This window comes from Ailuropoda melanoleuca, chromosome 4 (genome assembly GCF_002007445.2).
Source record: "Ailuropoda melanoleuca isolate Jingjing chromosome 4, ASM200744v2, whole genome shotgun sequence".
In the NCBI taxonomy this organism is placed as follows: Eukaryota; Metazoa; Chordata; class Mammalia; order Carnivora; family Ursidae; genus Ailuropoda; species Ailuropoda melanoleuca.
In genome coordinates this window covers 80,385,437-80,411,896 of record NC_048221.1, presented here as the reverse complement: position 1 = coordinate 80,411,896, position 26,460 = coordinate 80,385,437, and the positions used below count along the sequence as shown (strand labels likewise).

The 26,460-nt window shown below is 37.3% G+C and overlaps 1 long non-coding RNA gene across 1 annotated transcript in view; it reads right to left on the bottom strand.

The window, feature by feature from the left end:
• LOC105242250 overlaps window positions 1-26,460 on the bottom strand; it is a 91,672-nt gene that overhangs the window by 11,149 nt on the left and 54,063 nt on the right. The window contains exons 2-3 of the long non-coding RNA XR_002141380.2: window positions 9,872-10,049; window positions 9,427-9,639 (exon numbers count right to left, since the gene is read on the bottom strand). This is a non-coding gene — a long non-coding RNA (uncharacterized LOC105242250). The remainder of the gene's footprint in view (window positions 1-9,426; window positions 9,640-9,871; window positions 10,050-26,460) is intronic.

Genomic DNA, 26,460 nt, shown 5'->3' with positions numbered 1-26,460 from the left:
GCCTTATGCATGATAGGAGCAAAACTAGACTCATACCTGAGTAAGTCTTTACAGTGTAATTCTTTCAATCATACTATTATTTAAACCTATTTCAGTGATAGAAATTTTAAACAAACTCAGAGACTACACTGCAATGTGAACAAGTAAGAACGTATTACAAGTTCTGATGTCTTCCCAATGCAAATTTTGAAATCAGTATTTTTCTTATTTAACTTCTAAAACACTATGGTAGACAGAATTTTGGCCTCCATGATATTTGCCCCCTGGTATTGCTCCTGTGGTATTGATATGTTACACTGCATGATAAAAGGGTGTTGCAGATGTAATCAAGATCACTAATCACCTAACCTTAAAGTAAGAAAATCATTCTGGATTATTAATGTAGACCCAATGTAATCACAGGAGCCCTTAACAGGATAAGAGAAGTCAGAAAGATACGGTGGAAGAGGAAGTCAAAGCATGAGAAGGATTTGATGTGCTGGCTTGAAGGTGGAAGGGCCCTGTGGAAGGTGTGAAAAAGAACTGGATGCTGCCCACAACCTGAATAAGCTTGTGTTTTAAAACGTAGGTTTTAGGGATGCCTATGTGGCTCAGTCGGTTAGGCATCTGCCTGCCTTCCGCTCAAGTCATGATCTCAGGGGTCCTGGGATTGAGTCCCACACGGGCTCCCTGCTCAGCTGGGAGCCTGCTTCTCCCTCTGCGTGCTGCTTCCCCTACTTGTGCTCTCTCTCTCTGACAAATAAATAAATAAAATCTTTAAAAATAAATAAAACAGATATGGTGAGGCCAAGCAATCAGGAGACCACTGCCATTAAAAAGATAGTTTGTTATTCACCGTTCCAAAAGGAATAGGCAGGCATACCACCCAAGGCCACACAGGGAAGTGCTAGGGTCAGTCAAAAGCTGAGGGGGAGGGGAAAATGTGGGCAATTGTCTTTATTGTGGTTTCCATGGAAGGAATGAGCAAATCAAGGTACGCAAGTTTAGGATTGGCTAGTTTGAATAATTTCAACAGGTTCTGAGGCTCAGGGGCTGTCCCAGTTGCCTAGTACCTGCCCTGTGATTATTAGAGCAGGAAATACTGGCTCTGAGTGTGACAGCCCAATGGAGAAGGTGGTGGATAAGGGCTCTGGCCTGGTTAATTTGCTTATGAAAGGCACACTTCCAGGTAAGTCATTTACCATCTCTAGAAATGAGCTAGCCCAAGAGGGGCAGTCTCTCCAGGGTCAGCAAGGTCTCAGATGTCAAAGCACCAGAAATACAGAAAATAAAAAGGCATAATTAATGCAGGTTAGATATGGAAGTCTTCCCACTAGCTTCCAGAATGGAACACAGCCCTACAAACACCTCGATTTTGGCTTTTCAAGACCCTAAGTGGTGAATCCAGCCATGCCATTGCAGACTTCTGTTCTACAGACCTATGAGAGAACAAATGGGTATTGTTTAAAGCTGCTACATTTGTGGCGATTTGTTACAGCAGCAAGAGAAAACTAATACATATGCCAAATCCTCCTTGGTGGCATGTTTCTAATTAATTCTTTGGGCATATCATATTCTGCAGAAACTTCCACCACTTTCACAATTACAGTCATGCAGAAAAGGGCTAATTAGACAAGCTGTGTTCAATGACTATTTTTGGCAGGTTTCCATCAAACTAAATATAATGTGAAATTTTTAATGCTATCCACCATTACAGCATGGAGGAAAATTAAATCAAGATGTGCTTAGGAAATTAGTTTGAGTTTCTGGAGCTCAAATTCTAAAAATTTTAAAGCATTTGACTGTGTGAGATATAAGTACTAATAACTGTAGCACACACTATTCATCCCTAATAGGCAAATGACTAACTGTATTAACATATATACTTGGCCACAACTTCAGATCAAGATGTTCAAAATTCATGCTTTGAGCCGCTCACACTCCACCCCAAATAAGCATTGAAAGATTAAAATGTAAAAAGTAGAAATCTTAAAATATGTAGCCAAGCTTAAAAAGAGACAAACATCTCTGTGGTTCAGTAACCAAACATTCATTTGTTCATTCATTCATTCATTCACTTAACAAGCTTTAATTCAGCACCTACTGTATACTAGACATTCAATTTAAGTCACAGGACCCTATAGTGAACAAAACAAAGTCCCTGCTCTTATGGAACTTACATTCCAAAAGAAACTCCTAACAGAATGCAATAAACCAGGTGCATGCAGCAGGCAAAGGCAGCCAGGAGCTTATATTTTTAATGATGATGGAGACAAAAAGTGTCCTATCTGAAGCAGAAGACCAGAACCAGTCCCACTGCTTGAAATAACAGACTGGAATGGAAAGGAGGCTGGAAAGAGCTGTACCTGAAAGCTGCCTGGGGCTACAGCTTATATAAAGCTCTGTGCCCATGTTCTTGAGACAAAGCAGATAGCTTCGCAGTTAGGACATGGGCTGAGCTGCCACTGGCTAAGCAAGTGAATCTGTGCTATATTCCCAAACCACCAGTGAGTTGTCCCTACCACCTGATTGTGAACAGGGGACAACAGAGGCTATGTACAGACAACTGTGACAAAGTAGAGGAGTGAATAAAGAAAGACAAAGGGAAAAAATATTTGCCCTCAAGATGAATCTACAAATCAAAGTTTATAACACATGAGGAAAACTAAGAAGCAACAAAATGAAAATACAAAGGAATTTTAACATGACTTTAGGATACTCAAAGAGATAAAGTAGTAACACTTTTATGGAAAAAAAATCAATAAGTTGTGAAATGAAAGGAGAACAAGCATTTTTTAAAAACCAGTTAGAAGTCCTGGAAATAAAAATTAGAGTTTAACTTTTTAGCAAATTTAATAGGTGAGATAGATAGTGATGAAAGAATTAATAAAATAGAAGTGTACTGGGAAATTAATGCAGAACCTGTGAAAGTGAGATAAAGAAGTAAAACATAATTTTGAAAAAGCAGTTCAAAACTATAGAGATTCAGGGGCGCCTGGGTGGCACAGCGGTTAAGCATCTGCCTTCGGCTCAGGGCGTGATCCCAGCATTATGGGATCGAGACCCACATCAGGCTCCTCCGCTATGAGCCTGCTTCTTCCTCTCCCACTCCCCCTGCTTGTGTTCCCTCTCTCGCTGGCTGTCTCTATCTCTGTCGAATAAATAAATAAAATCTTAAAAAAAAAAAAACTATAGAGATTCAATTGGAAGTCTCCAACATATGTCTAATGGGAGAGTCACAAAGAGTGTTGAGGACATGGCATAAACTTTTCCAAAATAGAAGAAATACAGAAGTCTTCAGATCAAACATGCCCACCAAGTGCTATGTGGGATAAAGTGGCTGTATTTGGCCTGGAACTGTTCCAATGCAATAAAGATGCTAAAGTAAAAAATCCACCTTTAGAATGCACGACTTATTTAAAATCTTTAGAAGTCTAAACATAAGAATTTATATATGCTGACTGAAAAGTTTCCCTAGCAGCTCTGAAACTCAGAAGAAGACACACATAAGTAAATTTAGAATTTCTAGTTAAAATTGTTGTAAGATTGTAGCAAACAATATTAAATTTATTATGTTTTCCTAAATTGCCTTCTCCATTTCTGTGGAATAATAAAGTTGAAATAACTCAGAAAGTCAAAATGGAGGAAAAAATAAAGCTGGGGACAGGGGCAGTGTAATACTAAATTACTTGTACTACCTGAAAGAGGGGCAAAGTTGTATTAACTTTGGACTTTGGTAAGTAAATTATTGTAATGTTCAGGTCAGTGACTAAATGAATAAAACTGAAGTATATAATGACCAAGATAATAAACGGAAAAATTATTTTTTAAAATATACTCAGTCATTTGGAGAGAAACAAACAAGGAGATAGATGGGGTTTGTCAGATTTAAAAAATAAATAAATAAAATGATAGAATTAAATAAAATACATCAGTAGCTACATTTAATACAAACAGACTAAATGTTCCAGTTTAAGAAACAAAGATTTCAATCTGGATTTTAAAGGGACACTGAAAACACAAAAGCTGTCTACCGCATAACATCATGCATGTGTATCCATTTATGTATATACATATATTATATATGATGGCATACATGTATGTAAATGAGGTAGATATATAAACATATATGCCAAAGATTATAATTTTCTGAAAATATTTAAGAGTTGGAAAATAATACTTTAAGATGTGTTGAGATGATAATCACCGATCTTGGCTTCAGAATCCTTTCCAGTCAGCAAAATACATAAAAACATATAAGGCATCTTTATACACACCATCACACAGAGCTGTCACTTGTGTCTCAAGGTCTATACCAGGCATCCTGTTCAGTTCTATAGCATGCCATCTATTAAAATTTACCAACCATTACATAAACACTTAGAATTTGGGTAAGATTCAAAAGTAGTAATTCATGTATTTTCATAGTGTGAAAACTATTTCTTAAACTTTTACTCCCTGTAGATTAACTTTGACCATTACAGTGCTGCTGAATTTTCATGTTACTAGTTTTCTAAAGTTTCTTTGTCAAGGAATTCCGATAATTGAATTAATACTTAATTAGGATTTATGTAACTTGTTATAAAAGTGAGTTTGTAGTGAACCCAAGGCAGTCATATAAGCTCCTAATCTCATTATGTTTTTCTTAGGTTTCTTACCAAGGGGGTAAGATACTATTTATCTCAAGAGATTAGACAAAAAGAAGCAAAATAAAATTAAAGAGAGTAGTAGGATAGAAATAATAAAGATAGAAGACAGCTAATGAAGAAGAACCAACAAAGCTAAAAGTTTCTCCTTTGAAAAGACTAACAAAATTGACAAAACTTTGATGATATTAATCAGGAAAAAAAGAACAAATAACAAATATCTGAAGTAAAAAAAGAGAACACCACTCCTGATTTTGCACACACAAACAAATAATAAGAGCATATTATTGACAACTTTTGCCAATAAATTTGAAAAATTTAAATGAAGCAGAAAAAAATGCTAAAAAAATACAATATATCAAACTGGCATCAAAAGCAATAAAAAGCAATAGAGGGGCACCTGAGTGGTTCAAACCATTAAGCATCTGACTCTTGGTTTCAACTCAGGTCATGATCTCTGGGTAGTGGGATCCAGCCCTGCATTGGGCTCCACACTCAGCAAAGAATCTGCTTGGTATTCTCTCCCTCTCTCCTTCTGCCCCTCCCCTTGCCCACCTGTGGACATGCACATACATGCGCAAGCTCTCTCTCTCTTTCATAAAAACATAAATAAATAAATAAATAAATAAATAAATAAATCTTTTTTAAAAAAAGTTTTAAAAAGCAAAACTCTAAAATCCTATGACCATTAAAGACATTAAATCAGTTTAAAAAAAAAAAAAAAGCCTGCCCAGGCCTAGATGGCTCTACTCTTAAGTTCTCACAAACTTACAAAGAATAAAAAATTTCCATTGTATATAAACTCTTCCAGATAATAGAAAAATAAGAAATATTGCTCAATTTATTTAATGCAGCTAGCATAATTTTGATACCAAAACTTGACAATGACAATATAAGAAAAGATTATTACCAAAAAAATGCTGTGTCAATATTAGTTCAACAATTGTAATAAATGTGTATCACACTAATGTAAGATATTAATAATAGGGAAAGTTGTGGGTGGGTGGGGAGGGGTATGGTAACTCTACTTTCTGCTCAATTTCTCTAAAAACTAATGTATATTAATTTAAAAAATTTTAACTGAGAAAAAAAAATATTACAGACCAAAGTCACTTATGAGCATAGAGATGCAAAAATTCTAATAGAATATTAGCAAACCTAATCTAGCAACATATAAAAGTAATAATAGATCATGATTAATATGCATTTATCCCAGAAATTCATGGTTGGTTTAATATTCAAAAATCAAGTAATATAATTCACCATGTTAACAAATTAGAGAAAAATTACATGATCATCTCAATAGATGCAGATGAAAGCACTTAATAAGATTTAACATCCATTTATGACTGAACCAAATAAAACTCTTAGCAAACAAGGAGCAGGAGGAAATTTCTTTAATCTGATAAAGGATATTTGCAAAACATACAGCAAATATCATACTTAATTTAAATGCTGAAATTTTCCCATTGGAAATCAGGAGCAGGACAAGGAAGCCTGGCTATCGCTGTTTCTAATCAACATTGTAAGGGAGGGCTCATTCATGAAGAAATTTTAAAAAATTAAAAATAAGAAACTAGGGGCGCCTGGGTGGCACAGCGGTTAAGCGTCTGCCTTCGGCTCAGGGTGTGATCCTGGCGTTATGGGATCGGGCCCCACGTCGGGCTCCTCCGCTGTGAGCCTGCTTCTTCCTCTCCCACTCCCCCTGCTTGTGTTCCCTCTCTCGCTGGCTGTCTCTATCTCTTCAAAAAAATAAATAAAATCTTTAAAAAAAAAATAAGAAACTAGAGGGGGAAAAATACCTGTCATTATTTACAGATGATAATAATTTCTATATGAAATCCAAATAAACTTGGGACACCTGGGTGGCTCAGTTGGTTAAGCGACTGACTTCAGCTCAGGTCATGATCCCAGGGTCCTGGGATCCAGTCTTGTGTTGGGCTCCTTGCTCCTCCCCCTCTACACCTTCCCCTGCTCATGCTCTCTCTCTCTCTCTCTGACAAATAAATAAATAAAATCTTTTTTAAAAATCCAAATTAACTTAAAATTTAGAACAAAAAGTTTAGCAAAGTCACTGAATAATAATGTCCAAAACCTCTATTTCTTCCTTATACCAGCAACAAATAGTTAGAAAATCTAAGTTTACAAAAGATATCATTTACAATAGTATTAAACAATACCAATTACTTAAGAATAAATCCAATAAAATATTTCCAACACTTTGATAAAGAAAATCATAAAACTTTGTTCAGAGACATTGAAGGCAAACTAGGTAATGGAGAAGAATACCATATTCAAGGAACACTCAGTAGTAAAAATATGTAACTTCTCCCCAAATTTATTTATAGATTTATGCAATCTTATCAAAATCACAAGTTTTTATGGAATTTGACAAACTACTTCTAAAATTTATGTTGACATGCAAAAGGTCAAAAGCAATCAAGGCACTTTATTAGTTTCCTAGGGATGCTATGTGTAACAAAGTACCACAAACTGGATGGCTTAAAACAACAAATTTATTGTCTCATAGTTCAAGTGGCTAGAATTCCAAAATCAAGGTGTTACCAGGTTGATGCGTTCTTTGAAACCTCTACAGAGAATCCTTCCTTGCCTTTTCTATCTTCCGGTGGTTTCCTGACAATCTTCGGCTTTCCTTGGTTTCCAGCTGCCTGACTCCAATCTCTGCCTTCACGGTCACATAGCATTCTCCCTGTGTCTGTCTTTATATGGCCATCATCTTATAAGAACACCAGTCATATTAGAATGAGGGCTCACCCTAGTCCAATATGACCTCATCTTAATTAATTACCACCACAATCACCCTATATCCAAATAAAGTCACATTCTGAGGTTTTAGAGACATCAACATATCTTTTGTGGAGAGGACACAATTCAGCTCATAACAGCACTTTTTAAGAGAAAGAACCAAGAGGAAAATTCATTCTAGTAGACAACAAGACTTATTACAAACCTATAGTAATCAGGAAAGTATGGTGTTGCCACACGGACAGTAAAGTAGAAGAATAATAGAGCAGGAGAGCTGAGAAACATCACAGAAATAGCTTCATGTGACATTTGACTTGTGACAGAGATGGCACTGAAGAAGTGAGGATGAAATTGACTTTCTGAAAGAAGATACCAGGATAATGAGAGAAATTAAATTGGACTCCTCTTTTATATCATACACAAAACTCAAATCCAGTGAATTTTAGAAAATATGGGATGATTCTTTTTTTTATAATAATATTTTTTTAATTATATTATGTTAGTCACCATACAGTAGGGATGATTCTTCCTGACCTTGGACTAGAGAAGGATTTTTCTAAACAATCACAAAAAGTACTCGTAATAGGAAAAAATGACTGATAAATTTAAATTAAGAATTACTTATAAACAACAGTATAGAAAGAATGGAAATTCATCGTAAATGGAGGAAAAGATATTTGCCAGGCATATAACTAATAAAGAACTAGTATCCAGAATATAAGAAACTGCTACAAATAACAAGGAAAAGGAAAAGTACACAGGAGTAAAAATGGTGAAAAGATTTGAGCCAGCACTTCACAAAAGAGGAAATTCCAATGACCAATATCATATTTTTAAAATATTCGGTGTCAATGAACAAACATTTCTTCAAAGAAGACATCCAAATGGTCAACAGACACATGAAAAGATGTTCAACATCACTCATCATCAGGATTGTCCAAATCAAAACCACAATGAGATATCACCTCACCCCTGTCAGAATGCCTATAATCAAAAACACAAGAAACAACAAGTGTTGGCGAGGATGTAGAGAAAAGGGAACCTTTGTGCACTGTTGGTGGAAATGCAAACTGGTGCAGCCACTGTGAAAGACAGTGTGGGCGTTCTTCAAAAAATTAAAAACAGAACTACCTTACAATTCAGGAATCGCACTGCTGGATATTTACCCAAAGAATACTATAACAACACTAATTCAAAAGCATATATGCACCCCTATGTTTATTGCAGCATTATTTACAACGGCCAAATTATGGAAGCAGCCCAAGTGTCCATCAATAGATGAATGGGTAGAGATGTGGTATACGTATACATGGAATATTATTCAGCCATGAAAAAGGATGGAATCTTGCCATTTGCAATGAGAGGAATGGAGCTAGAGAGTATAGTGCTAAGTGAAATAAGTCAGTCAGAGAAAGACAAATATCATATGACTTCACTTATATGTGGAATTTAAGAAACAAAACAAATAAGAAAGAATAAAATCTTGCCATTTGTGACAAGGATGGACCTTGAAGGCATTACTCCAAGTTAAATAAGTCACTTATTAAGTCATAGAAAGACAAATAACAGCATGATCTCATTTATATGTAGACTCTTAAAAACAACAACAACCACCCAGCTCATAGATACAGAAAACAGATTGCTTGTTACCAAAGGCAAGGAAGAGGTGGGAAAGGGGGAACAGCAGTGGGGAGAAATGAGGGAAGGAAGTCAAAAGGAACAAACTTTCAGTTATAAAATAAATAAGTAATGAGAGATGTAATTTACAGCATGACGACTACCGTTAATAATACTATATTGCATAATTGAAAAGCTGCTAAAAGAGTAGATCTTTTAAAAAAGAAAATATTTTTACTTTTAATGCCTTATAATGGAGTCCAGTCAGTAATATAACTGATTCCCCAGATAAAGAATACAGCAGCTATTTGGGGGGGGGGGAATGCGAGGTTACAAAGGTAACAATAAATCTGTTTATAGTGGGGAAAAGCAGATATTTCCTCACAAGTTTACCACATGGGCAAGGATCACCACCTACCTGTAGATAGCAGAAGTCGGGAATGAATATTTTTCATCAGGGACTTCTCAGTAAGGACTCAGAAGGGCTGAATTCATTACTCAGGGCCTCACGTTAGACAGCCTCTTGTTGCTTTGGTTTGGTTTTTACTGTGGTCCATAAGGTGCTTTTCATGTTGCTCTCAGAATTACAGTCATCTGTAGTCAATGAATGTGTCTGTGATAAAGTGTAGACCTTGAGGAAAATGCAAAATTCTTGAGATGGACAGTGTAGGAAACATGAGAGGGAGTCAGTTGTAGATTTCATTCCAAATATCCCAAAATACCAAAAACAGGAAAGTTATACAACCCACCCTCATCAGTAGGTCTGGAGGGGAAATATGAGGCCTTAGAGAAATGGCTTAATGAAAAGAGAAGTTTGGAACATAGGACTGTCAACTCATAGTCCAGTGTTCTTTATGCCTTACCATATTGCCATGTAAAATCAAAGTTTTCTGGAGCCCAACTCCTTCTTTGTGAGTCATGTAATGCGCGCACAGGAATGGAATCCTAGCATGAACAGTAAAATAAGCAGTTCCCATACTTTCAGATACATGGTCGGTGTCTTTGATTATCCTTATTCTGGTCTTTGCCAAACTCTCTGGTCTAGGAGAGAAAAAAGGCACACAATATTTCCTTTTTAAATTCCTAAAGTAAATTATAAGCACTATAGGGATAAATTTAGAATAAAACGTTACCTAATAGTATAAGATTTTATAATAAGCTGGTATTTAAAAAATATTTCCAATAGCTTCCTAATTTCTAAATTTAATCAAGAGTTCATTTAGAGTGAGATAAATTAATCTGAGGAACTATTAAAATAAATGTATTTATTTAATCACAAAATTTATAAAAATATTGAAAATATCTAAATCTCTTACTAATATTAAATCATATTATTAAGCTGTTCTGGAAATAAAAAGAAGTTTAAGTACAGCTTGAAGACAGGAATAAAAGGGTAGATTAGAGAAACACTTCATTAATCTTCTACTATATTTTAATCATCCCAGAGAATAGTAAAATGTTGATATGTATAAAATAGCCAAATGAAGCTAATCAATTTATACAAAAATGAGAAAGCCATGAAAAATGTCTTTCTATAAAACTCTGGTACTAGTTTTAAATGATCAGTTTCTGTTTTTAATTATCTTCTAATTTGCAGAACAGCAATCTGAATATATACTCTAGGAAAAATCATAATTAGATAAGGCTCATTTTCTTAAAGTTATCCATGTTACATCTGAATGTGAAGAGTTGTCAAAAATAATCACAAGGCAGCTGTTTCCAATTATGCTTATTTTGACAACTGAAAATGAGTAAACAAACCAAAAATAATTTAATATTTTGACCAATGTAACACCTTAATACTAAACAAAATAATTATGCTTTGTATTGGTATAAAATTTAAGAAGCACATTTGAATGTTTAAACAGGAAGGAATTATTTTCTTGAATTCTGCAAAAGTTAACTATTATACAAATTCAGGTAAATGATGTACAAAGTATATCTTCATAAACAAAAATTCCAAATCCTCATCAGTAAATGAGATATCCAAATTCACTCAACACAAGCATTCATAAAAGGTTTTCACCACATTTGATATTTGAGGGAAGAGTCAAGTATAATGTCAATACTAATAATAATATGACTTGGATTTCCTAAATATTCTCCATTCTGCTAAAAGTAGATTCCTACCTACCTTCATTCTTTAAAACAACAACAACAAACTTTTATAGGAATGTCAACTGTTTGAAAGGAATATTTTTTCATATATGGAAACGAAGTGTAAGTAATACAGATGAGGCAGAAAGAGGAAAAAGAGAAGAAATGTGAACAAGAGTTGTCAAGCATACAAAAGTCCAAGAATAATACAATGAAAATGGCACAGGAATCTGGGTTTTCCTCATCTAGCCTGCTATGAAATATTGGGGACAGTATTTTCTTTGTATTTTTTGGTATGCAACTAATGGAGTGTTGAACACTACATCAGAAACTAGTGATATTCTAGAGGCTGGCTAATTGAATTTCGATTTAAAAATTTTTTTTAAAAACAAACAAACAATAAACAATGGTCAAAACGTCTTTAAAATAAGGACCCATTCTTCCTTCATTACAAATTTGGATTTTTTTTTAAGCTTGCATTAAGACCTTTTTATGGAAGTAAGAGGGACTTTTCTCCATAGAAAACAAGTAAGGATTCCAAGGCAGCTTTGACCATATGCATTAGGGCCTATAAAACCCTAGAAGGCCTGCCTGCTCCCAGACACCTGTCCAATTATCCTGACATCATCTGAAATTTCCACTAATTTGTTATATTAGCAGAGTTTCTTTGGGGATAAGAAATTAATTCTAAAAGATTCCTATTGTAAAAGTGTAAAATGTTATATTGATGCTAAAATTTTTCAACCAGCGATCTAGCTGTACATGGCTGGGAACAGGTGTGCATAAGGGAAGCAGATCCAATTATTTCAGGTCAATGGATATCCCATCCTTCCTGTGGTTGGTAACGATGAGGAAAGGATCCAGAGCATGGGATACTGCTTAACGGCAAATTTGTGAGGGCTCTGAGGGTGGGGTCCTTAAACAAAGCCATGTGGGAAGAGCTGTGTTGTACCAGACACTTGGGGATAGTAGGAGAACCAAAGAACCACATTTTCCTACTTCACCATTTGATCTCCCAAATACTTTCCATTGCCAGAAGTATTCACAGTATAATAACACGTTGAACATGCCAGAAGAAAGCAACAGGTTACAGTACTATAAGATTTATGCCTTTCCACACTTGGTACAAGGGGCTGTTTTCTTCGTATTTCTGTGCATTTCTTTCTGCATTTCTGCCTTTTCCTGCTTACTGCACATTCCTTATCTGTCTAATCCTGCAGCAGGCCAGGCATAAAACACAGAACCAGTCAGGACCATTCTACCTGAACGTTAAATAATTCAGGCTAAAGGGCAGGAGGAAGCAGAGAGTAGCCATCCTTGTATATTTCTAAAACAAAATGCCATGACTTCTTTTATTGGAAATGTCAAGCCATCCCATGGACTAACATTAGGATCAAAACCAGATGATTACCGTTTCTCCCAAGAAAAAATTACAATCTACTTCATTTAAAAACCAGAATCTAATTTTTATCTTGAAAAAAAAAAAAAAAACCAAACAGCTTTTTAAAGTAAATATTTCTCCCAAAAGAAAACCACCTAATTTACTTGGGTGGAGGGGAGGAAAGGAATAAAAAAGGAAAAGAGAAATAAATTGAGGTTTGTGTGAGGCATAAGTAATTTGAACTCTGGACATGGACATGGATCTTTACCATTAGTAATTGTTCTGCTATTCCGGGGGAGAGCAGAGATGAAGCTAGGGTTGAAAACAATTCAGGATTGACCAGAGATGAAAGCACTAATTCCAGTGCGGGTGGGGGATAGGATTCAAAATACTGGAAAGCTTTGTTTTCCTCACCCTGTGTCTTGGAACCGCCAGATCAGAAGTTGGCAACTTTATATTAAACATCATAACAGCTGGGATGAGGAAACTCTTTACAGAAGGGCCACCCCAAAAGTCAGGAATGAAAAAATGCTAGAGGAATAAACACAACAAAATCCCTCAGGAAAATATATCTGGCCATTGGGTGGGTATCAGCCTTGTGTCATACTTGGTATGCACTGGAATTTTCTTCCTTTAAAATAAAAAATACTTTTCCTTCAAGAAAGATGTCAGTTTTCTAGGTATTCACCCATCTTTCACAGAGAACTTCAATTCTGAGTACATATTGCTTATAAACCCAATCCCTTAATCTGGAGTTTAAAAACATTACCTTTTAAGAGTCACTGGACAAGAAAAAAGAGGAAATGCTGAACAATTTCTCCTCTTGGGAGAAACAGGTTGGTTTTCTACAATGTCATTGAGCCTGAAGGGCATATAAGACTAGAGTAGAGGGGCGCTTGGGTGGCACAGCAGTTAAGCGTCTGCCTTCGGCTCAGGGCATGATCCCGGCATTCTGGGATCGAGCCCCACATCAGGCTCCTCTGCTATGAGCCTGCTTCTTCCTCTCCCACTCCCCCTGCTTGTGTTCCCTCTCTCGCTGGCTGTCTCTCTCTCTGTCAAATAAATAAATAAAATCTTAAAAAAAAAAAAAGACTATAGTAGAAGCACAACACAACAGTTGCCCTACCTTCATTCTGCATTGTTTTCTACCTCTCAGGCTTCTTAAACTCCTTTGCGTGGTGCCTTGGCATCTAAAATTCTGTCATGGTTCCCCAAAAATAATAGTCTTTTTTTTTTAACCACAGAAAAGCTATTTCTACACAAGAGAAGTTTTGCACTAAACTTGGCCCTAAATGTTCATAGCTTTGCCTTCATGTTATTTATTGACCCTCTTCCCACCCTCTCATGACCTCTTATGCCCATCATGGGGTGTGAATACTGAGAACATTTAAAAACTACAAGGTGAGAACCTAACCCATGAGCAGGCAGTCAGAAGACCCTGGAAAATAATGTTGAAACACAATCAAAATCAAGGGCAGAAAGAGTATCCAAATCGGCAACAAAAGATTCAGTTCCTTAACTGAGCTTTTTAACATTAAATAGAAATCCAGAAAAACAAATATTTCATAATATAATTTGTGCTTCTCCCCCATTGAACAATGAAGTCTCTAAGTACATGCAATAAAACACTAGAATGTATTGACTTCAGGTTGCAACATGAGTAGATACATTTTCTTCTTTATACTAAGGAAGAAACAAATTTCAAATGCAATACATGACATTTGTGTTAGACTTTTTTTTCTAACTGACTTTAGGGGAATAAGTTACTGGAATATAGCCCCAGAAGACCTCCTCTGGAAACTTTGAAGAATCTAAGCTAGTTATTGGACAGGGCTTCCTGGAAAAACTAGGTGAGAGCTTCTTTAAGCCAGGGACAGGCTACAAAGAGTAATATATTTGAACACTGGCTTGGCAGTCAAGCATACTCTGGGTGTGAATTCTGCTTCTACCAGTCACCATATTGGTGATCTCAGGCAAGTTACTTAGTTCCCATATGCCCCGGTTTCGGGGCTATAAAAATGAAGGTAATGCCAACCTCTTCAACAGGGTTGTTGTAAGAATTAAATGAAGTAATGTAAGCACTGCACATGAAATGCAAATAATGATAATAATAGTAATAATAGCTAAAGTGTATCTAGTGATTATCAAATGCCAGGCACTGCTACCCACTGTGAAACTTATAACTACCATACTACTGCTATTACTGCTACTACCACACATTACTTATCAACATATCCCCAGTACCTAACACAATGCCAGCATAATTGGCATTCAGTAAATACTTCTTGAATTGAATTAAATTTCTCAGCACTACTTAGACTCAGGCAAGAAGTGAACAACCCAGTCAACCAAGTGAATTGTATCCATATTCACAATTTCTACCAAAAAGCATGACTGTCACTTTTCATTCAATTTACTTGTTTTTTTTTTAATTTGAGTAAACTGTATGGAAATTTGGGTAGCATAAACACTAGTATTCATGAATATCTGCAGAAGATAAAACTACAGACCAATTTTTTTTGTAAATACCCTCAATCATGAGTGACCTTAAAGATATGACACATAGCATTTTGTCATTTTATTGAGAAACTAATCTGAACCACACACAATAGGAGACCAATATATGAGGGCCAGTCCTAAAGATGAGCTTGGTGTGTGCCCGAGATGAGGGCCCACTGAGAAGGAAGCTCTGACCTTCACTAGATCATTATCATTGTAGTAACTCTCATAAAGCTGTGGAGGAAAAGACTTCTTTGTGGAATAATAGGCCCACAAAATCAGCCAACGCACAGAGCTATAGCAGTATTCATGGATTTGGGAATTCTAAAAGGACTTGGGACAAATTCCTAGTACATGTCAAGGATATACCATAGAGAATGTGATAACTGTGAGAATTAAAATCAGATCACGTAAAAACAGTTCATTTGGAAGAACAAACAAATTCTCAGGAATTCAGCAAAAAATGCTGGTGTAAACTTTCAAAATCCAGTTCATCTTTGTCTTACCATTTTTCTAAGTGGGATATGTTCATGATTTCCTGTTTAATTATCTTCAGAAACTTTTTTAAAAACCTTTAGAATATTTTCACATTTTCTAAAATAGTACAAGCAATCAAATGCCAAGCCTACCATAATAAAATGTACATAGAGAAAATATGAAATTGCTTTGCATTGTAACATTAACTTAACCATATTACAGAGTAAATATTATGTTCTTTTAACATCATAAGAGTAAACTAATGGCTCAGAAACAACATGTGTGATCTGACTAAATTAGTGTTACTATGGAAACTTGATATTTTCAATTTCCCAACCCTTAAGGTCAATTTCAACACTGCAATATGCTGTTTTCCATTTTGCTGCTGTAGTTCAGTACAATAGGAAAGCCTGCTGCAAATCAAAGTCATTAAAGACTCTAAACTAAAACTGGGAAATAAAAGTAAGAAAAACTATATTCTTCTCTTAAAAAGTTCAGTCATATGTCATCTATGGTTCATTCCATAACCCAAGTCCTCATCTGGCTTGTCTTTATTTTTCCCAACAGTTTGCTGGCAGATTCACAAACTCAAAATAAATAGAATTTTTCCACTATCTAATTCTGAATTTGGCAGGGAAACTCAATGATGAATCTATTCCTACCTCAAAAAATGTTTTCTTTTATACATTTCACTCACTCATACTCACTCAAGTCTGTAGACTAGAGAAATAATAACTTTAGTGTGTGTGTGTGTGTGTGTGTGTGTGTGTGTGTGTGTGTGTTGGGATTGGGAAAGGGGTTCTATCATACGTGTCCCAGGAATAAGTCAAAATACAATTCCAATCGTAATATCTGAAATTTCAAATAGGAATAATCAATTTTTTCACCACTTCCCCTCTTGGATTCCCTCCAGGACATCTGAGGAGAAATTTCATAAGCTTTCTCACCATGAAGAGGATATTTCTGCATACCCTGAACAAGTAAAGACCCCTCGCAATGGTGGATGGTGCTGCAGGCTCCTGGCTTCTCTTACCCCCAGCTTGGTTCTTTAAAACACAAATGCTTCACAGCCTACACAGACTTCTAACCAGCTAACTTGCATAGAATTTACAGTAGTAAAATAATTTTAACGATGATTTTTATTATTTCCTCTATCATGCACAGGTAAGTGAAGGGTTATTGCTATCTAAAAAGCCTTCCCTACTCATTTTTTTCTTACTTTTTCAAGTTAAACTTAGTTCCAGTGACTCTCTACATACCAAGTCTACCTTCTATTATAAACCTTTTCAGAAGAGCCTTAAAAGCTCATTCTCTTTAATTTGGAATTAATGCCAGGGAAGTGACACAACGTGAGCCACCCTGTTTGTTTCACGTAGGTGCCTAGAAACAACTTATAATTTCTATTTGGAAAAAGACGAACCTGGGTTATACATGGACTTTTACTGCGGAATCTGTCAGCATTTCTTTTTCAAGCATCACCTTCAGTTTATGTGAGGAAACTTGTCCCCAGGGCATTAGTTTAAGGAGATTTGTGAATTTATACTGCCTAATGCCTCCAAATTAATTTTACCAAAGCAATTTTGATCATTTCAGTACCTTACTCAAAAGTCCTCAATGATTCTCTTTCTTTCTCCATTGCCTACAGGCTAAAGTTCTAAAAGGCCCTCAACAGTCTGGCAGCAATTAGTGCCTGGGACCTCAATTCCTACCTTCCCTACACAGACTCTCTCTTCCAACCAGGGCAAGGAGCTTACTCTTCCTGTCCAGTGGGTTATGATGTGTGCTGTGGACCAGGGAAAGCTATGTATTGTATTCTAGCCTCTTGTTTTCCAGTGGGAGTTTTACTGAAATTATTCTGCTCTTTCTCCACAATTCCATATTGGCTGTTATAAGTGGACCTCTTAGATCATAACTGTGAAGAATGGTATCCACACCCAATGGAGAGGAAAGGACAACCCCTAGAGATACTGGACTTGGAACTTGATTTGGACTTTGGATTGTCTCTCTTTAGACAGAGGTTGTAAATGCATGTAACAGCGTATGAGTAGGGAGGAAGATATGTATGGCGGCTGAGTAGCCAGAGAAAGACTGTAGCAGACTCTGTGGATGCCTCCCAAACATCACCCGCTCCTTTCTGTAGAGCAACCAGGCTGTTTGAGTGGCAGCAAACCACAACTCCTGTTATAGGCAGACTCTAATTTGTCTAAGCCAGTCATTGTTATTCTGTCCCCCTTGAAACAAACATTGGCATAACCCAAACCTAAGCCATTCAGTTGCTGTTATTCTCCTGGCCACTGTCATTGACTTAAGGATGGTGCAATCCGAGTAAGTCTGAGAACTTTTTTCATTAGCTAAAAGAGGCAATTCTCTTCTCCTGGATATGAACAAGGAGTCATATAGGCTACATGTGGTAATCAGACTTAAAGATGGCCCCCAATGATTCCAGCCTCCTGATATTCACATTTTTGTATAATACCCCTCTCACAGTGTCCCCAAGTTGGTGACCAAGAGAATAGGGAAGAAGTGATGGTATGTCACTTCTGAGATTATGTTACAACATACTGGGTTCTCTCTCCCCCTTTTCCCTCTCCTTATCCCTTTCCCTCTCTCTCATCACTTGCTCTCGGGGAAGCCAATTGCTATTTCATGAGAAACCCATACATAGCCCCATACGATAAGGAATCGAAGCCTCTACCTAACAGCCATATGAGTGAACTTGGCAGTAGATTTTCCAGCCCCAGTGAAGCCTCAGACGACCACAGCCTGGCTGACACCTTGATTGCTACCCCATGAGAGACTCTGAGATAGAGCCCCTCTGCTAAGCCATGCCCAGATTCCTGTCACACAGAAACTATGAGAATAAACATTTATTGCTTAATCCATAAGTTTTGAGGTAATTTGTTTTGCAGCAATAGATAACTCATACACTTGAGGAATCATCTTACAACTAGCAAGAACGCCAAGGTGAAGATAAAGAGAGGCCTATGAAGGCCACAGAAAAATGTAGCTACAGCCCTAATTAATGCACCCCTGCAGCCCATTTTACCTCTAGTTCTCTTTAGTTACATAAGCCAAAAAATAAATGTCCTTTATTTTTAAGTCAGTTTGAGTGAGGCTTCCAATACTTGCAAAGAAAAGTTGGCTAACGCAGAATTTTTTGGGGGGGACTCAGTACCGTCGAATGTGACTTCCAAACCACCCTGATCTCTGTTCATTTGCTCATATAGCAGCCTCTGTCTCTGTACACTTTATTCTTACCCATTCTTCACCACACTATTCAAGCCTCACTTTTTCTGATCTGATTACCACTTTAAGAAGGTTTCTGGGCAATCTCAATTCCAACAGTACTTCTGCTGTCACTTCTGTTCCCTTGGCACTTGTCATACACTCACCCATCTTTGATGAGTCTATGTTTATCCAGATTGTAACCTCCTTGAAAGTAAGAACCATTTTTATATACTCTTAATTTCTATGGCATTTACCACAGAAGGCACTTGTTAAATATTGACTGTTTGATTGACTCCATCAGTTAGAATTTCTTACACAAAAGTGAAGTACTTGGCTTGGAATCAGAGATCTTCATTCTAGCAGGTCAGATGCCAAGATACCTACTGTAGCAAAAGGAATAATCAGAAGAAATGAGGAGGTTACCATTTTGCTAGCCCATATTTTCTCAACTTCATCCCATGCACACAAAATAATGAAGGATTTTAAAGATGCTACTTGGTTCCTGACAACATCATCTCATAAACCTTTCTGTGTATTTAAAGCTGTCCAGGTAAGCCATGGTTATTACGTATATTTTTGAAGTATATGTAATATCCATTCTAAACAGCCTGAATTCAGAGTACAACTCCAACACTTAACAACATTCTGGAGGCTCCCACAGTTTTAAAATGACTATGTTAAAGAAATCCAGTCCAATTTAGACTTCACTTGCAGCTCCTCCCTTTCTGTAAGTCAGGCATTTGTGACTAGGGCCTGATATGGGGAAGGGGACTGGTCTTTCCCTTCACTTCTCTGCCCTTCCCTCTAGAGTGGTGGGCTTGAAGGTTGGAGCTTGTAGTAGAAGCAGAGACAGAAAGGGACAAGTGTTTGTTTCAGAGCTGCACTGTGGCCTTCTCTTGGCTGATGCTGCTTATTGGCCTCTGGGTGACAGACATCCCAACACTGGCTCTTCCATTGCGTATGTGTGTGAGGGATTTTTAGACACTAGTGAGGGACCTTCCCAGGACAAGGTCCCCATCTTGTTCTTTTAATACTTCCTCAGTTGCTACCCCTGGCATTACCCCCACAGCCTCTAGTGTAGGGCACTGGCAAGTCAGCTCAAGTCCAGCTACTTTCCATGGAGGCTTCTTGACTCCTGGGAGACCCACACATCACTGCCATGCCACCAGGTAGGTACAGGCTGCTCTGCTGGCTCACTTCTCTCTGCTCCATTATCTCATTTCAATTCTCTGTTCCCTTACTCATACAGCCACTGAGGTCTGATCGTATGGCTTGATGACTAAGAAATAACATACCATTATCTTCTTTTCATCCCAATCTCTGCAAATGGTCCTCAGCACCATCAAAGGGGAGCCATAGTACTTTCCACTAGGACAAAGACTCACAACTCTAACAACATGTCCATCTCCTCTTATCTAGTCAAAAAGTGGATAGGACATGAGGACTGGTTCAGTCTCAGATGACAATGGGCAGGGCACAGGAAGGAGGTTTCGAGGGCCGGGGGTGGGGGGGAACAGTAGTTTGTCTGAGTCATCAAATCCTGCAGGTGATATCTGGTCTCCAATATTCAGAATATGATGTACTTTATCCTTAGCTTTGCTCCCAGTTGCCAATTGTCCACTCAATGCTCTGAAACCCATGGCAAATAAAGGGAACTTAGTCTGTTGGGGAAAACTAGATTCTTGCCTCTGCTTGTCAGTATGAGCTTGCACAATACTATTGTGGTAGTCTCAACTCTCCATTTTTTCACCTGCAATATGAGAATACTATTTACCTGATTGATCAGCTTCATACACAACACAAGCTAAAAACACAGAATCATGTTAATTTTATTCAATATTTATCTTGTGTTCTGGAAGAGCATTCAGTGAAAAAAATATGCCAGATTCTTAGCACTGACTTACAATCCCAGCTTGTCATGTATTACGTATAATGTATTAGGACTCTTATAAGAATTCAATGTGATCATGCATGAGGAGGGCTTGGCATAGATCAAGTACTCAATTAATATTATCCATCATTATTATTATCATCTCTGTGACCTTATACAAGTCATTTGAGCTCTCTGAGTCTTCATGTCCTCATTTTTAATTGAGGATAATAATAGAATTCTGAAGATTCTGTGAAATCATGTAATTTGGAAGCAATTGTAAATTTCTCTGTAAATGTTAGATATTGTCCCTGAAACAAGGACATTGGACCTTTAAAGTATTTTCCTCTTCTAAAATGCTATGCATTTATTATTTGGTATTATGAAGAAGGAAAAGAAAAATGTTCACTTTTCAATAGGGTGTGTTGCAGCAAAAACTATTTCATTCTACCCATGAACTCACAATTTCCACAGAGTGTAAGAGACTGCTCTCTCCTTCTATCACACTGTCAATTTTTATCTGTTCCCCAAAATATTTTACCTCCTCAATGTGTACATTTTAAGCACCTTCACATAACTTAAAATGGAAAGGAAATTACTTAAGAGGCAGTGGAAAACTACCAAAGAATCAGCCAATAAAATTTAGTCATAGGGGTGACTTATTCCAAATCCTAACATCTAAGACACTGGTGGGAAATTTTCTTTCTTCCATCCTGCTTTCAAATATGAACACTAATCCCATCACAGAGGTATTAACTCCACTTTGGAAATTCCAAATCTTACATATTCCATGACTGTTGAATAAGGTATAAAGTATATTAAAAAACTAAAGCTTCTTTTTAATCTATTTAATTTACATTCTTTGGCCAATCTGTCAAAAATATCTTGACTTCATCAGCCAACTGAAATTTGAAAGAAATGTAAATCTAAGTGCAATCTTTAAGTACAAAATTGAAACAAACTCTGCTGTGTCTGCTTTTAAGGAATAAAATAGTAGTTAATGTATTTTAGTTACTTCAGACATTCAGACTCACAATTATTTCTAATCATTAAGCTTTTAAATAGAAGATTTTCTTGGCAACAGAATCAATTTCAAGTTTGAAAGTTGGAGCTTCTTTGCAAATTTGCAACTGGCTCTATCTATCAGTCAAGCAAAATATCTTTTGAATGGTCTGGATATATTTATATGGCTCTTTATAATTTGAGAAGTGTCTTTACACACACTTTTTATTTAATGTATGAGATTCCTTGGGAGAGAAGCAGAGCAGATAAAGAAAATGTGGTTCAGTGAAGGTCAATGGCTTACTCAAGATCACAGGAACTAGTAAAGCAGAAAGGAAAACATGGGTCCTCCTGATTCCCAGCCCAGGGATCCTCCCACCATAACGGGCTGCTTTGGAAACCCGTGGAGTTCTCTGAAATCCTGAGAGAACCTCTTGCCTATCACCCTGCCATTTATAAGTTAAAATCATGTCAGTTAAAATCAGACACTCAAAATCATGTCCAGCGTGGAAAAATGCTTACAACACTTTTCATTTGCTCATTCAGTCATTTGAAAACTATTTGTTGAGAAACCGGAGATGTACTGTATGGTGACTAACATAATATAATAAAAAAAACATTAAAAAAAAAAAAAGAAAAGAAAACTATTTGTTGAGGACACACGATGTGTCCAGCATTGTGCTGGCACTTGGAATGCAGTTGTGAATAAACCAGACATGGTTCCTACAGTTTAATCCTGGAGATAGATACTAATCACATACCCACACAAGAAATTTATTGCTAAGAACCAGAAGTAAGTCCGGAATGAGGACAACATGTTTTGAGAGTGTCTAACAGAGAGACCTAGCCTCATCTGAAACATCAGAGGTGGCTGGGATAGGAGCAAGGGGTGGGGAAGTAAGGAGCATCCTAGGCCATGGAAGGACACACCAGGCCAAGAGGTTCACATCCACAGAAGCCCTGAGGCAAGAAGGAAAATCAAACACACTTTATGATAGCAATTTTATTTAAGCAAAGGGAGGAAAGTCTAGCAAGAAACACACCAAATCATTTGTGATGTTTTCTTTTGGAGAGGAATTGGCAATGTTCATTTTCTTATTTGTGCTTTATTGAAATGTTCCAAATTTTCTACAATAAAAAATATGAGCTTTGTGATCTTAGGGGAAAGTCAGCCTAAAGAAGTGGGAAAGAACTGACTAGAAAATCTAGCCCCAAATGTCCCTGTGTGAGAAGGGAAAACAGAGCTCTCCCAGTCACTCCAGGCCAGAAATCCAGGAGCTGAAGTGTGAAGTGGAAAGTAAACAGTACAAGAACATAATTAGCACTTTGGTGATTTAAAAGGTCCCCTAATATTCAAAATGTATAAAGCTGTGAATGAAAAGGAACAAATGTGTATTGAGCCCTCTTATGGGCCAAGCCCTATCCTACACCCTTTATGGCATTTCCTGGGAACAGTAGTGTACAGATAACAGTGCTTCGTTTCTACAATTTACTCACTGATTGTGTTCCTTTCTCTCACACTAAACCCTACAAGATGTGTATTATAATCCCATTTTACAAATAAAAGTGGAAGTGAGTTTTGAAGAGAGGTTAAGTAATTTGCTCAAAGCCAGATATCTATTAGGTCGGAGAGCTGGAATCAAAAGAAAAGTTCTATTTACTCCAAAGAAGTTCCTAGGACTCCTGTCACCTTTGTAAATGTGATGGAGATTGGTTACATTAGGATTTTTCCATAAGAATGGGGGGGGGCACATGCGTGGCTCAGTCAGTTGGGCATTTGCCTTTGGCTCAGGTCATGATCCCAGGGTCCTGGAATGGAGTCCCACATTGGGCTCCTCGCTCAGGAGGGTCTTGCTTCTCCCCTGCTTGTGCTCTCTCTCTCTCTCTCTCTCTGACAAATAAATAAATAAAATCTTTAAAAAAAAAGAATTAGGAAATGTATGATTATGGTTGTTTTGTTGCTGGCCAAAGAGGACAGTATTGTGCTGGCAGGATGGTAAAGCAGAGTAGTTCTAAATACTTACATAGTGCCAGGGTCTGCTCTAAGCACATTAGAAATCTTGTCTAATTTTATTCTCATAACAAGCATATGAGATAGGTGCTATTTTTATCCCCAATTTGCAGATCAGGAAACTGAGTCCCAGAGAGGTTAAAACAAACAAACAAATGAAAGTTTGCCCAATATCACACAGAGCTGTCACTTGAAGCAGGCAAGGTGAATCCAGAATCTGTAGGCCTGACCAAGTTATACTTCCTTCCTAAATTTCTTTTTCTTTTTTTTAAGATTTTATTTATTTGAGAGAGAGAGAATGTGTATAAGCAGGGGGAGAAGCCAAAGGAGAGAGAGAGAGAGAACCTCGGGCAGACTCGGCGCTTAGCATGGTGCCTAAGAGAGGCTGATGGAGGGCCGATCTCACCATCCTGAGATCATGACCTCAGCGAAACTGAGTCGGACGCCCAGGTGCCCCACCTTGCTAAATTCTTAACTGAGTCTCTTGGTTCCCTCTACATGTGAGTGATCCATTTCCAAAACTTCCTTCCATGGGCTAGTGAAAGGTGAGTTCCTTTAGAGGCTTGAAGCAGGTAGAAAACTACTTTGATGTTGACCGTCTTTTGCCTAAAAGTCTGAGACCTAGCCTGGAGGAAAGTACTCCTAATTCTCAGAACGAAAACTGAACAATAATGTTGAGGCTCTCATTGCCCAAAAGCACCTTGCTTTGTAAAAACAAAGTGTCCAGCTTTGTGGTTCTCAAACTGCAGCATACATCAGAATCACTCACAGAACTTGTCAAAATGCAGATTGCCAGGCCCCATCCCCAAAGGTTCTGACATAGGAGGTTTGGAGCGGGGCCCAAGAATTTGCATTCTAACAAGTTCCAGGTCATGCTGATGTTGCTGGTGGGAAGACTTTGAGAACCCTTGGGACAGCCTAGTTGAAGGCAAAACCAATCTGGGAAGCAAGACTCATAGGACTGTTAGCACCTTGCACCTAAGCGCTGAAACAGAGTTCCTTCCATCCTGGCCCCACTGCACCTTCAATAACCTGATTCCAGAGTAAGTGAGTGAGATGAAGAAGGAACCATGCCTCTCAAAACTGCAATGAACCAGGACTGGAAGTGTTTGCTGAAAAACAAAAACTGATTTTTAGGTGGTGGAAGTTTCCTTTTTTGTTTTTTGTTTTGTTTTATTTTGTTTTATGGTTTTGTTTTGTTTGTAAGGGAGTCTGATTGCTATGCATTCAGGTAATTATCTTTAATCTGAAAGTAAAAATAAGGCATACCCAAGGTTTTAAATGTTAGAATTATATTAATCCTCAAACCTGTAGGTTCACCTACAAATGTACAAGATAAAAATTCCATTTTACTTTTTGAGTTACAAAGGAAGTCCCCAAACCCAAAATGGTGACTTAAGTAACAACCGAGCGCCCTCTGGTGGGAACGAAATCCTCTGTTGTCCAAAGGCTGCAGGAGTGTTTCCCAAGCTAGACAATAACTGAGATTTCCATTGCTATTTGAATCCTTTGAAATTGGTGAACGCGTTGTGTATTGAGGACAAATATAAAGAAAAGGACTGACTGGAGGAGAGAGATTTTGGAGAAAACCATTGTGAAAATAGAAGAAAACTAAATTTTAGATGACATTGATCTAAATCAAATCTTTACTCCTCAAATTTTTACCCACTAGTTTTAGCTCCATTGATGATTCTTGCATAAATCAATTACTATGATGAAGACAGAAAATATTTTTATTTACATTATAGATTCCAAAGCACCTGAATAACATGTTAATATACATAACTGGGATACTAGCAAACTCTTGAAATTATCTCAAATTATAATCGGCTGGTGTCACTTGAAAATGCCTACAACTTTTATTGAATTCATCAGACTTGATGTCATTTATCTGACATTTTATAAAGCTATCTTCTGTATTTTGCAAAGTGTCCTGACCCACTGCATGGATCTCTCTGAATTCACAGCACAAACGTATAGGTTCAGAGCCAGGTGTAAGGGATTCAGCTCAGGACATCTTTAAAATATTAATTGAGTCCAAGAGGTAATCTCTAAACTTTGCACAATTGGTAGTGACCACCAACTGGATTATTACAACATGACATCAATGTTTTCTTACCAACCCTTCAGTCTATCAGAAGAGCCGATGAAAATTTTGAATGAATTGTATTTAAGGGTTTTTTTTTAAGATTTTTTAAAGATTTTATTTATTTATTTGTCAGATAGAGTGCAGGGGGAGCAGCAGATGGGAGGAGAAGCAGGTTCCCCACTGAGAAAGGAGCCTTTTTAAAAATCTCTTTGCCTGTAACAAAGAAAAAAACTAGTAGGGACACAAGTGTCTTCTTTTTGAAGGTGCCCCTAGTACTTAAATTACACATTATCTTTATAAACCTGTTTCTCTAATAGACTCCTTTATTTCTATGAGTCAGCGCCATCTTCTCAATCCCTTATAATCCAAGCATTTATAACCTTTGACCTGAGCCACATTCTCAAATGCAATGAATTACCCAATCTTTTTCACTGTGAGTCCCCTCCTCTCCATTCCTGTTTCTAGCATGGTGCAGCATCCGGACTCTTCTATCTGGCTTCAATCTCTCTGCCTCTATTTTTTTTTTAAGATTTTATTTATTTATTTGACAGAGGGAAGGACAGCCAGTGAGAGAGGGAATGCAAGCAGGGGGAGTGGGAGAGGAAGAAGCAGGCTCCCAGCAGAGGAGTCCGAGGCGGGGCTCGATCCCAGGACTCAGGGAATCATGCCCTGAGCCAAAGGCAGATGCTTAACAACTGCACCACCCAGGTGCCCTTCTCTGCCTCTATTTTGTCTCATGCAGTACCTGAGATCATACTTCCCAAACCATGGCTCTACTAGCATCTTTGCCCAATGCAA